General features: G+C 33.4%; 1 protein-coding gene across 1 annotated transcript in view; it reads left to right on the top strand.

Moving 5' to 3' along the window:
- ANKRD6 (ankyrin repeat domain 6) overlaps positions 1-14975 on the top strand; it is a 198144-nt gene that overhangs the window by 42460 nt on the left and 140709 nt on the right. Inside the window, exon 2 of the mRNA XM_031964524.1 lies at positions 8153-8196. The gene's annotated coding sequence lies outside the window, so the exon portion shown is untranslated. The remainder of the gene's footprint in view (positions 1-8152; positions 8197-14975) is intronic.

Here is a 14975-nt window from a genome sequence, read left to right as displayed (position 1 = left end):
TTTAAACAATACTGAAGAGAAGTTCTCCTTTGACAAATTGTTTGGGAAAGAGTGCTGAATTTGTAGTCAGAGACTAAATCTTAGCATCCTACCTCTTCTATGTTACTACCTCAGTTTCCCTCATTTCTTAAAACAAGGGAGTTAAACTACATAATGTATAAAATTTCTTCTAGTTGTATATCTGTGATGCTCTGATCTTAAAGTGACATTATGACATGGTGAATAGAAAAAGCTGGCTTTGAAGCTAGGAAGACCTGAGTTCAAATTTCATCAAGATCACATAGACGATTGTAAGACTTTAGGGGAGTCACCTAGAAGTCAGTTCTCCAAGATATTTGAAGTGTGAAACCACCTTAGTAGAGTTCCCTCACCATAGAGTTCCCTTTATCAGTGAAATCACAGGCCTAGACATAAAGCATTCTCCTGTTGTACAAATGAAAAATAAAGGTAATTTTTATTGTAGATTTTTTGAACTATATGTAAAAAATAGTAATCACAGACTGCAAAAAAAATATACACGTTAGAAATTTAAAGTATAATCATAAAGACTTAGAAAACCATATTCTCTGCTGTATAAATTTATTTACATGAAGTAAAATATATATATATATATATATTATTTTTTAAAAATTCAACTCCAAACTATTTTATTTATTTTATTTTTAAATAGCTTTGTATTTTCCCAGATATATTCAAAGATAGTTTTCAACATTCACCTTTGCAAAACCTTGTGTTCCAAATCTTTCTCACTCCTTCTCCTAACCCCCTCTCATAGGTAGCAAGCCAATATAAGTTAAATATGTACAGTTCTTCTAAACATATTTCCATATACACAAGAAAAATAAAATCAAATGAAAGAACAAAACACAAGAAGGAAAAAAAAGCAAATCAGCAATAATAATAACAATAAAAAGTGAAAATACTAGTGATCCACATTCATTCGCCATAGTTCTCTCTCTATATGACTCTTTCCATCACAAAGCTGTTGGAATTGCCTTGAATTATCTCACTGTTGAAAAGAGCCAATTCAGGGAAGCTAGGTGGCACAGTGGACAGAGCAACCAGCCCTGAAATCAGGAGGACCTGAGTTCAAATTTGGCCTCAGATACTTAACACTTCCTAACTGTGTGACCCTGGGCAAGTCACTTAACCCCAACTGCTTCAGCCAAAAAAAAAAAAAAAAAAAAAAAAAAAAAAGCCAAGTCCTTTACAGTTGATCATAACATAATCTAGTTCCTGTGTACATTGTTCTCTTGGCTGAACTCACTTCACTCAGCCTCAGTTCATGGAAGTTTTTTAGGCTTCTCTGAAATCAGCCTGGTCATCATTTCTTGTAGAACAATAATATTCCATTACATTCATATACCATAACTTATTCAGCCATTCCCCAACTGATGGGCATCCATTAAATTTCCAGTTCCTTGCCACTACAAAAAGGTTTGCTACAAACATTTTTGCACATGTGGATCCTTTTCTGTTTTTTATGATTTCTTTGGAATACAGACCCAGTAGAGACACTGCTGGATCAAAGAGTATGACTAGTTTCCTAGCTCTGGGCATAGTTCTAAATTGCTCTTCAGAATGGTTGGGTCAATTCACAACTCCATCAACAATGCATCAGTGTCCCAGTTTTCCCACATCCCCTCCAACATTTATCATTATCTTTTCCTGTCATCTTTACCAATCTGAGAAATGTGAAATGGTACCTCAGAGTTGTCTTAATTTGCATTTCTTTAATCAATAGTGATTTAGAGCATTTTTTCATATGACTATAGATGGCTTTAATTTCTTCATCTGAAAACTCTTTTCATATCTTTTGACCATTTATCAATTGGGGAGTGGCTTGTATTCTTAAAAATTTGAGTCAATTCTCTATATATTTTAGAAACGAAGCCTTTATTAGAAACACTGGATATAAACATTTTCCCCCAGCTTTCTGCTTCCCTTCTAAACTTGACTACAGTGGATTTGTTTGTACAAAATCTTTTTAATTTAATATAATCAAAATTACCCATTTTGCATCTCATAATGTTCTCTAATTTTTCTTAGGTCACTAAATTCTTTCCTTTTCCATAGATCTGAGAGGCAAACTATCTTTTGTATTTCTAATTTGCTTATAGTATCACCCTTTATGTCTAAATCATGAACCTACTTCAGCCTTATCTTGGTATAGGATGTTAAATGTTGATCGGTGCCTAATTTCTGCCACACTATTTTCCAGTTTTCCCAGCAATTTTTGTCAAATAGTGAGTTCTTATACCAAAAGTTGGAGTCTTTGGGTTTATCAAAGGCTAGATTATTATGGTCATTGTCTATTGTATCTTATAAACTTAAGCTATACCACTGATCTACTGTGCTGTTTCTTAACTAATACTAAATGGTTTTGATGACTGCTGCTTTATAATATAGTTTTAAGTCTGGTACAGCTAGGCCCATCTTCTCTTGCATAAAAATATATTTTTTTAAATGTTAGTCTTTATCTGAAAACAAATGTAGACTGACCATTTGAAGAAAGAAGAAAAAAAGAATTTATTAAGCACTTTGTACCAGACACTGTGCTAAGAACTGGGGGATACATATATAAGCAGATAGAGAAAGATAGTCTCTGTCCTTAAGAAGCTTATATTCTAATGGGGAAAACAAACATCCAAGGAAGCTGAAAAGCAGGGGCAGAGAAATTAAGGTATTCTGAGTAAAAGCACAGTTTTGAAGTTCAGAGGAAGGAATGATGAGAGAAAGGATTGGGGAAGGAGCCAGTGGCAATGAATATTTAATGGTAAAGTGAACCAAAGGATAATAAAGTACAAGACCTTTCCAAATGTGAAGGCCCCATGCACTGAAGGAGGTTTCAAGATGAGCTAGCAGTTGAAGGCATAGTTTCATAGTCCAGATGAAGTCAGAAATGATGCTAGTAAGAGAATAAAGCTAAGAAGCTGAGGATGTTTACATATTAATTTTATTAATATCTAATTCCAGAAATATCATTTGGGTCCAAACATTTTTATGTTTCATAGTATTTAGAAGTGAAAGGGATGTTGGCAGGTAATTTAGAATTAAGTGGTATCTCGGTAGCTAGCCATTGTTTATTTTTCCGATTTGAAGTTGATTTGTGTTTTGACTGGAGAAGATATTATAAGTGATTTGTAGCCATTAGTAAAACAGGCAAACTAGTTTAATATCATGTCAGAAATACTTTTAGTTGTTAACAAATAGTTGCCACTGGCACTTTCTACAACAATTTTAATTAAAGATATTGACTCTGGGAAAAGAAATACCTCAACTCTCTTGGAAGGAGTAGTGAGTCTTGCCTCCTAAATACATTCTGCTATGAAAAATGAATGATTTCTCTTCAAGCAAGGCTATTAAAGATCAAGAGGTAAATTTTTAATGGCTAATATGTCTTTTAATATACAGAACTAATAGCCTTGTAGCATTCATTCCCCAATTGTTGATTGTCATTTTACATAAATTAGTTGAATGCAAATACACCTCTTGGTAGAAGTGACATATGTGATTTGTAAAACTGTGTGGAAAATATCATGCCTTAGTCAAGAAGATTCCTAATGTTCTGTGTTATGACTCTTCTGGAAGTCTGATGAAGTGTTTTTTTGTGCATAAAACAAAATATATCAGATTATAAAGGAAACAAATTATATCCTGATCTGTAAAATGGGGATGATAATGGCACTTACCTTCCAGGGTTGCTGTAAGGATAAAATGAGGTGATATTTGTAAAAATACTATGTAAATGCTAGGTGGTATTATATTGAAATGGAGTTGTCAAAATATTTTTTAAAACTTAAGTTCATTCATGTTAAGAACCTCTGCCATAGTGATATCATCTTAATTACTATGCTAGTTGTAAGAACTTAATCAAGAAATTACAGATCAAAATTGAATGAAGTAAAGGGCATAATGCTCATTATTGTTAGTTCACACTTTTACTATATTGTGCTTACTTACAGAAAATCAGCAACCCAGTCATTAAAAGCTTAAGGCAGAACTGTCATAGCTAAGTAGGTTTGGTTCTAAGGTCTCTCCCTATTTTATAACCCATTGTGATCTTCTTTGTAATTGCTTCCAGGATATACTAATTTGGTGGGTTAAAGTATTGATCTACTTGTAAAATAAAGACTTTAGAATGAAAGAAGATAGCTTCTGTATTTATTCTGACTAATTTCACATGAGGAGGTAGTTGAAAAGTTGTGAATAAATCAGAAGAGAATCAAATCCCTACCCCTGCAGGTAAATTTTGGAGTATGGGAGATAGATTGAAGTGGTTATCAATATATACCTAGACATCTTGGAGTCAAGCAAATCTATCAATAAACATTAAGTTCCTATGATGTGCTAAGTTCTGTTTCAAGTAATGAGGATACAAAATGAAGCAAAAGACAGTTTACAATATATTTTTACAGCAACTTTTGATGTAAGCCAGAGACTAGGAAACAAAATTAGGGCAAACAATCAACTAACTGATAGAAGCATAGGACCTGTATTCCTTGGAAGGAATCTTAGAAGTTGGAACCAGTTCCAATAGCTTCATAAGGGCAGATTGTTACAATTTCAGTATAAGCATTTGCACTCTGGAAATTTGCAAATACTTCAGATCAGTTTTTAGATTATTTATAGATTTGAAAAAGTGATAAAGAAAATATTAATGAATGATCAAACTTAAAAATGTACCGTGGGCACATTTTCCCTCCACAGAGAGCCAACTGTTAAACATTTATTATCACACCCTAGTCCAGTTTTTATTTGAAGCATGAATCCTCCCTTTGACATCCCCAATAAATGGTCATGGACTTAAATATTGAGGCAACTATCCCTATTATTTTACAATTTTCTGCTGAAGCCAGAGGTGTCTTCCAATGGAAAGAGGAAATACATAAGTTATAAAATATGTCAGGGACACAGCTGAGGCTTGATACAATTGATTTCATTATTGGCCATTAGCCAACTGATTTTATTGCCCTGGTTTCCACTTATGACAACTTAAATAGCCCTAGGACAGACTAGTCATATTCCCAAAACTCCCTTTCCTAAGGATGCACAGAAATAAGACTGTTTAGCTACAGATTTCCATATACATCTGGGAACCCTGGATTCCTCATGCTATCATGGCCACATTGCCATCATGACTCATACTGTTCCCCAGTCTCTCTTGCATATTGTGATTTATGTTTTACATTCTGCCTTAGTATTATGATGTTGATCTACTTTCAAAATTAACAGCATTATATTGCTGGGGCACAAGTTATATAAGAATAACAACAACAATACTATAACCAATATTGAGTGACAACAGATGGTTAGATCAAGTATTATATTAGTACCCCTGATATTAAAAGAACTAAAGAAAGGCTTCTAGTGTGTGATTTCCTATGTAGAATTGACAGAATGAAAAAAAAAACAATCCCATAAGATTAGAAGACAAATCATTTTGACTGTTATAGATACTTAAATTAGCTATAAAATAACATATAAAGAAAGACGCTAACTGCAGTAAGAGACAAAATTGACAAATAGAAGTATATGTAGAATAATTTTACGTGTGTGTGTGTGTGTGAGTATGTATGTATACACATACTTATTTGTAACAAAGGATAGCCATTTCTAGGGCTGTAGGGGGAAGGAAAAAAAGAAATTTACATAATAACTTTCTTATATATTTGAAAGGAATTGCAAGTTGTACATAATGGATTTGTAGTTTCATGTACAATCATCTTCTTATTATACTATGTTATGAAAATTATTGTTTTATTCCTTTTTTATTTTGTTTTATTTTATTTCTTTAAAAAAAAAAAAGAAGAAGACATGGGATGGTTGCAATCTGTACTAGTGGAGCGAGTACTTACTCCAGTGACATTTATATAGTGCATTAAGGTTTAAAAATCATTTTACCACAACTGTGTATAAAAATTAATAGAGATATTGTTACATCTATCTTATTGTTGTTGAAACACAGATTCAGAATTATTGAAAGATTTGTACAGGTTCACATGAATAGGAAGTAGTAGAGTCAATTTTCGAACCTGAGTCTTTTGAATCCAAACCTATTTTACTTAGTAAAAGCCCAGTCTTTATCATAGGATATGCTTTCTAATTCAGTTTTCCCATACTTTGCTTACACAGTTGATTTTTTTGGCCTACGTTTTCAGAACCTTCTCTGTTCATCAACTTAGTTGGTCAGAGTCAGATTCCTCCAAAACAAGTTTCTCTCACTCTCACCTACTCTTTGGAAAAGATAATCCATAACCATTTTTTCTACTTTTATATTAATGTTTTTAACATAATAGTATTTTATTTTTTCCCTAAATGCATTATAAAAAATTTAGCATTCATTTTTATTTATTTTTTAAAATAATAACAACTTTTTTCAAAATATATGCACAGTTTTCAACATTCATCCCTGAAAAACCTTGTGTTCCAAATTTTTCTCCCTCCTTCCCCACCTTCCCCAGACATCAGGTGAAATCCAACTTTTTGCACCTCTTCTAAACATATTTCCACATTTATCATAGCATTCATTTTTGCAAGTTTCATTTCAAAGCTTTTCCCCTCCCTTTCTCCCCTTCCCTTTTCTGAAGATGGTAGGTAGTTTGATTTAGTTTATTGTGTAAAGCATATTTGTATATTAGTCATGGTTGTAAAAGAAGCAGCAGACCCCTTCTCCCCCCCAAAAAAATTTATCAAGACTTGAGAAAGAACAAAGTAATTGAAAAAAATATTCTTCAAATTGCATTCAGAGTCCATTAGTTTTTTTTTTTTTTTTTTTTTTTTTTGGGGGGGATCTGGTTGTGGATAGTAATTTCTTTTTGAGTCCTTTGTATTTATTTTGGATCGTTGTATTGCTGAGAAGAGCTGAATCAGTCATAATTGATCATCATACAGTGTTGTTGATGCTGTATACAATGTTTTCCTGATTTTGCTCATTTCACTTTGTATCAGTTCATATGAATCGTCCTAGGTTTTTCTGAAGTCTGCCTATTCATTATTTCTTATTGCACAATAGTGTGCCATTCCATTCATATGTAAAATCCATAAACTTTAAAAGAAAATGAAAGAAAAAAATCACATTTCCTTCCTGAACCATAGAGAAAAAAATTTTTTTAATTACTGTTTGGGATTACCCCCAATGTTGATTCATAAATGTGGCTAATTAGTCAGCCACTACCTGATGAAAATTAGAAGCATCTGGAAATGATGCTTTAGCCAGCATGAGTAAAAGGAAACTAGTCTCTCTTCTGAGTATCCTTAAAAACTTATAGCTGCCATCTTTTTTGTTTAGCTTACTCTTTAATTGGATTTATAAACCTACCCTAGTGTATGAATAAGACACATCTGAGGCTGCAGATTTGTTTGCTTTTTAACAGCAAAGGCTTAAGAGGAATTCACTAGTAATCATGAAACCTACCCAACAAAAGAGACAAAACATGAAAAATGATCTTGTCTAAAAAAGATTTATACTGACTATAAGTAAGTTGCCATTCCAACCTCTCTTATTATCTTGTGCTCTTAATATTTCATGTTAGTTCAGTCTGCTTAGTTTTAAGGATGATGGTAAAGTTTGCAAAAAAAAATAACTCTTGATGTAGAACCATGAGAACAGTCATATGCAAGGACTAATGAATAGAATATTAAATAAAAAATGAGCTCTGAACAATTGCAATAGTAGATATTAGTCCTGTTAACAGATAATACAATGTTCTTTGCTTCTCTTAGGAGCATTCAATATATCATCAGACATGTCATTGCTTCCATTGCTTTTCTTTATCAGTTTTTCTTTATTAAAAGATATTTTACAATTTAGGGGGTCAGAAAATAATAGAATATTCCTGAATTATAAGAAATGATGATTAAGAAGAACTGATGCAGAGTGAAGTGTAAATGGAAAAACTATACACAGTGGATGTAGTAATATAAACAGCAAGAAAAACATGCAGCAACAAAAATCAAAATTAAGTGCTTTGTAATTATTACAACCAAACTTGTCCCTGGGGGTAAAAAAGAGAAAATTTACCTCCCTCTCTTCCTTGAAGACATAGGAAACTTAGGGTGTAGAACATTGTATATGCCATCAGGTTTTATTGATGTAATGGTTAGTTTTGCTGAATTGCTTTTTTCTCTCTTTTTTATTCTTTATTATAAGGGATGGCTTGCTGGGGCAAGAGGAGGAGCAAATGATTCACAAAGGTAGGTGATATAAAAACAAAAGATTATCCTTTTTTAAAGGTAGGATTTCATATTGGGGAAAGCTTGGTACATCTAGAAATAACAGTGATTTTAAAGACTAGCATCAATACGACTTTTTAAATAATCATTTTATACTTTGGTTGAACTAAGCTGCCAAATAGAATAGTCAACAAACCAATCATCTTGCTTTAATTTGTACTTGTATTCTACTTCTATACTAGGGCAGTATGGTATCAATGTAAGAATTCTAGGTTAGAAATCAGGTAGAACTGAAATCAGGACCTGTAGTCTGTCACTTCGATGTGTAGTCCCTTTATTTTCTCTATTTCCTCAGCTGTAAAATGGGGATAATAATAGCACCTATTTCTCTGGATTTTTGTGAGGATCAAATGAGATAATAGTTGTAAAGGACTTAATATAATTCTTGGTACATAATAGGAGCTTCCTCCTCATATTTAATACCTCAGCTCTGATAAGAGATTAGTCATTTGTTCTTTCTTTTGTTTTGGAGAAATCAGTTTGTATGTGGGGTGTGTGTGTGTGTGTGTGTGTGTGTGTGTTGTGGAGTGGTATAAATGTATGTTGTTCCACACTCCCTTCTTTATGGTTATTTACTTTAATATAGGCTTTCCCCACACAAGGCTGCTTCAATTAGCACTATTTCATGATAATGTTGTTAATATATTATAACTAAATTCCTTTCAAAAGTCACAAAACTCTGCAATCTCCCATTTATGACATTGCCCCCTGTGGAATTAAGTACCCAGGTAGCATCATTTTAGCTAATGTGTTTCTTATAAACCAATTGAAAATGTCAAGCAGAGTAGAACTGTGTTATTAATTGAAGAAAGTCCTTTTTGTAATCACATAATAAGCTAATATTGCTTTGATGGTGAAGATTTGAATTGCTTCTAAATAGGCTCATAGATTTAAAGTTAAAAGGTCCTCTAAGGCAACTTAGTCAACATTCTTAATTTACATGAGGAAACAGGCCTAGAGTGCTTAGGTGATTTGCCCAAGGTGACATAGGTAATAGGAATTGGGATTTAAACCCAAATCTGCTGACCCACTGCCCATTACATCATAGCATGTATGCCATGAGTCAATATGCTAATAAACAAGTGTCATATACAAGTATTATTTTGTTGACATTGTTTATTGATACTGTTTTTTTTTTAAAGCCCTTAGAATGAGTTTTTGAGCTGTGATTTTAGAGTTTTATGTTTTTTTTTAGATAGAAAATCAGATACATTTGGACGTTTCTTTCTTTACTCCTCTCCACTACCATCAGAATGAATGGATCCATTTAGTGTTCATGATGAGTGGACTGCCCCCTGATTTCATCCAAGAGTCAGGAATGGGATGTGTCAGGTGGGAATTCTATTCACAGTCATGAATCAGATTGATTTGTGATCTAAACTACAGCATTACAGGAAAGGGTGGTGACAGGGATACATTGACTACTAGTACATGAGAGAAAAGTCACTAAGAGAAAAGTAGCAACAAGCTAGAATATTTTCTCAGCAACAAAAGGAGCCAGCTCTCTGTTGAAATATGCCAGTAGTGTCTCAGTTATTGTCCTATACTTGTGTAGGGTGTTATTTGGAATCTGATGGTGCTTGTACATTTATATCTCATCCCCAAAATAAATAAGTGAAATATCAAATAATTTTAGGTGGAGAGTTAGCAAGGGATGGTAAGGAAAATATCAGCTTGGCTTCAGAAGGCTGAAGTTTGGATTCTAACTCTATAGTTTTTCTATTCTAGATAAGTCATTTAACCTTTTTGAGACTGTTTCCTCATCTGTAAAAATAAGCTAATAATGCTTTTACTCCCCCTTTTCAGAAATCATTATTCAGAGAATGTTACACATTCTAAGATGCGTTAGAAGTTTTAAGATTTAGAAGATTTGGGGCAGTTGGGTGGTGCAGTGGATAGAGCACCAGCCCTGAAGTCAGGAGGTCCTGAGTTCAAATTGGTTTCAGACACTTAACACTTCCTAACTGTGTGACCCTGGGCAAGTCACGTAACCCCAATTGCCTCAGCAAAATAAATAAATAAAGGATTTAAGGTGCTTTCTCAAAGCATAAAACAAAGAACCCTTCTTAGAGATATTTGCCTATTAAGCAGTAAAGAGCAGCTTGGACTCTAATGTAGGGAGATGATGTGAAAGTCAGGAAGATTTGGTTAGGTTAACCTTCTGTGTGTTACCTACTACTAAACTAAACAAGTTACTAAGCCTCTTAGACAATCTTTAAGACTTTTATGTTGCAGAGCAGATATAAACCCATCTTGGTGGAGAGAGCACTGAGAATTCCCTAAATAATGAAATCACAGGTCCAGGGTTTTTTTTTTTTTAAATCAAGAAGTAAAATACTATTTTTAAGAAATACTGTGAATAACTTTTCTTTGTTTAGCACCTATTAAATGTGAACATCCCTTTAAGTTTGATACTTTCTGCTTGAGTCAGTTCAGCTGTTTCATCTTGACTGTTAGGGATTTGCTATGATTTGTGGAGTATAAAATAGAATACTGTTTTCAGCAGTGACCCCTGGACTATGTGAAGCAGGCGAAGAGACTGATGTCTCTTCCCTAAGGTTACCTAGCTGATGAAAAAACTAGATATTGGGTAATCTTTGATACAATAATAACCCATGAGATAATCTCTCTTGAGCTCTTCATGTTTAGACAGAGATTCAAAGTAGTATATGATACATACTGTGGTCTTTATCATTAGGTTGTGGAGACTAGGGCTTAAAGAGTTATCTGCCTGTTCTCATCCTTCCCATTGAAATTTGATCAGATCCTACCCTCTATCTTCTACTATTGTGTTTACATTTGTGATATTAGAGTGGAACAGGAGAAGAAAAATTGAGAAAGCCCTTTCCTGCCTCCTGTTCTCAGCCTATATTGACTTATTAGTCAATACCAAAACTGGGAAGAAAAAGAGATTGAGAAAAATTTGCATTAACAGGCCTCCCACAAGTGATTTCAAGGATAGATAACTTGATTTGTGTCCTGTTTAGCACCTAGCATATTATCTGGCAAATAGTAGGTACTTAATAAATGTTTGCTGACTGATCATGGTAATGAGGGGAGAGAAAGATCTTACTGTTTGAATAGACTTTGTTTTCAAATAAGAAAACAACTCTAAATGTGGTGATGTGTGCCAAATTATGCTTGTATGCATGATTCTCAGATATGAGAGTCATGATTTTCAGCAATCCATGATTTACAGAGTCCCTTTTCTCATATTTTTAAAACAGTTTGTTTGTTGGTCAAGTGGACAGCTACATCCATGGCAAAGAGATTGGCTGGATCCAGATAGCTAGATCTTGGTATTTAAATGAAAGCAGAGTTCTCATAATATATTCTGTCTTGCACAGTGTCTTGTATCTGTACATTCATTAGGAAGAGTACATGAGTTGAAACAGAGGAATGAATTTAAAAGAAATTTCCTTCTCAAAAAAAACAGCGAGGATGCTTTAATTTTTTTTTTTTTAATTTGTAAGGAAGGAGGACTACGTATTTTGTCATGTTAGATGATTTTGATTTTCATCCTAATGCGTAATCTAGATCTTTTCCATTTCTGTGATATGCTTTTTCCTTGAGGGCTGATGTTTTTTGTTTCTTATTCTGAGGGCTCTCCAGATGTTCTAGTTTGGACCCAGTAATGGGGAAAAAGGGAATATCCTTGAAAATCAGGGCTGTCAAGTTACTAGTGCTGTTGAGGAAGCATTTGCACAGACAGAATTCAGACTGAGAATGTTGTTTTAACAAACCTTCCTGCTTTGTAGATGACTATATTTTCTCCCTCAATAATCTGGAAAAAAATGTTACTGGGTTTATATTGTTTGTTACTGAAGCACAGGTAGATTTTGTTACTATTTGATGTAATTTTTAAAAGCAGGATACAGAACATTAGAACAGAAAAGGATCTTAGAGATAGATAATTTAGTCCTAGCTTCTCATCTGTAAAAATGGGTTAATAATGCTTTTACTACCATCCTCCAGATTTTGTTGAGGAATGCATTTTGCACTTTCTGAGGTACTCTAGAAATGCACTCTCTCAAAGAATGAATAAAGTGAGGAAACCTCCTTATATCTATTTGCCTATTAAGCAGTGAAAAGGCAGCTGGTCTCTAGTGAATAAAGAGCTGATCTGAAAATCAGGAAGATTTCTTTTGTCACATATTAGTCATGGAAACCTTGAGCAAGCTACTTTAATTTTTTTCATAATTGTATTTCAATAGAATTTATTTCCTTTGAAATTATTTAAAAATATCATTCTGAGGGGATTTTGTAGGCTTTGCCAGACTTCATATAGAATTCCATGCCTCAAAAAAGATTAAGTCACAATATAATCCGCTTCTCTCATTTTATGGATAAGAATTTAAGGTTTAGAGAGATTAGTAGTTTGCTTGTAGTAACACAGCTAATAATCATTAGAATTGGAATTTGTATCCATCTCTCCCCACTAATAGGTGAGGATTTTATTTTGTGACCTTTAGTACATATTTTATAGGTAAAGCTTTTATTAAGTGATTATTTTGTGCCTGGGCAGGTAGGTGGCACAGTGAATAGAGTACTGGGCTTAGAAGTAAGAAGACTCATTTTTCTGAATTCATTTACTAGCTGTGTAATCCTGAATAAGTCACTTAGCTCTAATTGCCTCAAGTTTCCTCATCTGTAAAATAAACAGAAGGAAATGACAAACCAGTCCAGTATCTTTGCCAAGAAAACCCCAAATGAGGTCATGAAGAGTCAGTCACAACAAGTGTGTCTGGCCCTGTACTATATTTTATTTTATCATTTAAGATTTTCTTCTTATTTTATTTCTTGGTCAATAGACTTATTAGCATCTTCTTTGGAGGGAGTATACTGTGTGCTAGGATATTATTTGCCACATCAAACTATCTCATTTGAGTGATAATTTTACTTCAATATCAGGAAATAGTTAACTAATCTCTCCTTAAAATAACCTTTAGTGAGAATAGTCTCATAACCACCATCCTCTTGCCTACCAGTTAGACAGACCTGCCTAGAGTCTTTTCTAGCATAAAGAACAGTGACTACAAATAAGGAGGATCCAAGGTTTTAGTAGCATGTAAACATTATGTGCAGTCGCAAAGGATTAAGTTGAAAAATGATATCCAAGGAGCAAATAGTTTTCTTTCTTGAGTCTTAGGTTTTTTGGCAATTATACATTGCTCATCTCTAGACAGCTGTTTATTGAGCTGTTAACCATTCAGCAGACAAATGTGAGAGAGGATGCTTTGTTATTTTACCATAAAAAGTCAATTCAATTCAGTAGTTTAAAAATATGTCTTCTGTGTGCCAAGGCTTTGTGGTGGGTGCTTTGGATAATAAAGAAGACACAATTCCTGCACAGAATGAGTTTATCATGAGTTTTGCTAGTAAATTATGAATACCAATGAGAGTAATACAAAATAGAATTTGTTGAGTATATAGGAATGATCTAAGCAAAATGTTCTCAGAGCTGTGAAAAGGGAGTGACTTCAATGACTTTGTCTTTTATTTTAGGAAATTTGAACTGTCAATTTTTATTATATTCCCCAGGATAACTGGATATTTATGATAGCATGCTTGGTCTGAAAATATGTGTGTCTGCATATGTATATATAATTATGGATATGCATAATTAAACAAAAACATAATTATACATGTGTGCATTTACACAATTGTACATGTATACACATATGTTTATATGTGTGTATATATGTATATATATATCTTTGTGTATATGTGTGACATACATATACACACATTTTTAAATGGAAGGTGCCCAGTTAATTAAGGGATACCCTTTAGCTGAACTTAATTTTAGGTTATATAATCATAGAAATAGACTATAGAGACTTAACTTTTCATTCCCGGCACATAGTACAGACTATTTGGATCCAACCTGTGTAATGCCTTCTGAGTGATCAATTCTCAAGTCACATGTAAGAAGGGAATACGATAAAAAGGTGTGTGTGTGTGTGTGTGTGTGTGAGAGAGAGAGAGAGAGACAGAGAGAGAGAGAATCTCACATCATTTTATTATTCAAATTAGCTGAGAGAATAGTAATAACTGTTGATCCATATACCTGTTTTCCCATCTATACAAAATGTTGATGATGATAATACATGTATATGTTTTTATATATGCTATCTATGTGGGTATATACACAAACACACATGCACACAAATAAACAACATGCTCAGTAAGCATAGGAGAAGAGAATTAGGCAGGCTTTCACTAGTAATATTTTATTGTAGGTGATTACTTATTATCAAATAATTAACTGAAAAGCATAGAGAATATATGATGCATCTGTTCTTGTTTCTTGGTAACCAAAATGTATTTCATTCAATAGATCAAAATGCCTTTCAATATACATATACTGCTTCTCTATTAAAAAAGATTTAATTAACAGAAAGAACTTTGATTTTCTGATTACAAATGAAACAAATTATACATCTGCCAATGATAGCACTCATGAAGGACTGCCATTACAAAGTCCTAAAGGAAGAATTCCCTATGAGATGATGAAGTCCTTCAGATAGTTATATTTGCTAATGGCTGCTAGAGGCAGCTAGGTAGTATAGTGGATAGAGCTGGAAGACCTGAGTTTAAATTTGGCTGCCAACACTTAGTAGTTGTTGTACTAGCTTGGGCAAATCATTTGACCTCTGTTTTCCTCAGTTTCCTAATCTATAAAGTGAGATTAATAAAGCAGTTAACCTCCCTGGGTTGTTGTGAGGATCAAATAAAAT

The sequence above is a fragment of the Sarcophilus harrisii genome, chromosome 4, assembly GCF_902635505.1.
Source record: "Sarcophilus harrisii chromosome 4, mSarHar1.11, whole genome shotgun sequence".
Lineage (NCBI taxonomy): Eukaryota > Metazoa > Chordata > Mammalia > Dasyuromorphia > Dasyuridae > Sarcophilus > Sarcophilus harrisii.
Note: the sequence above shows the minus strand (reverse complement) of the source record. Positions and strands in the feature narration are given on the sequence as shown.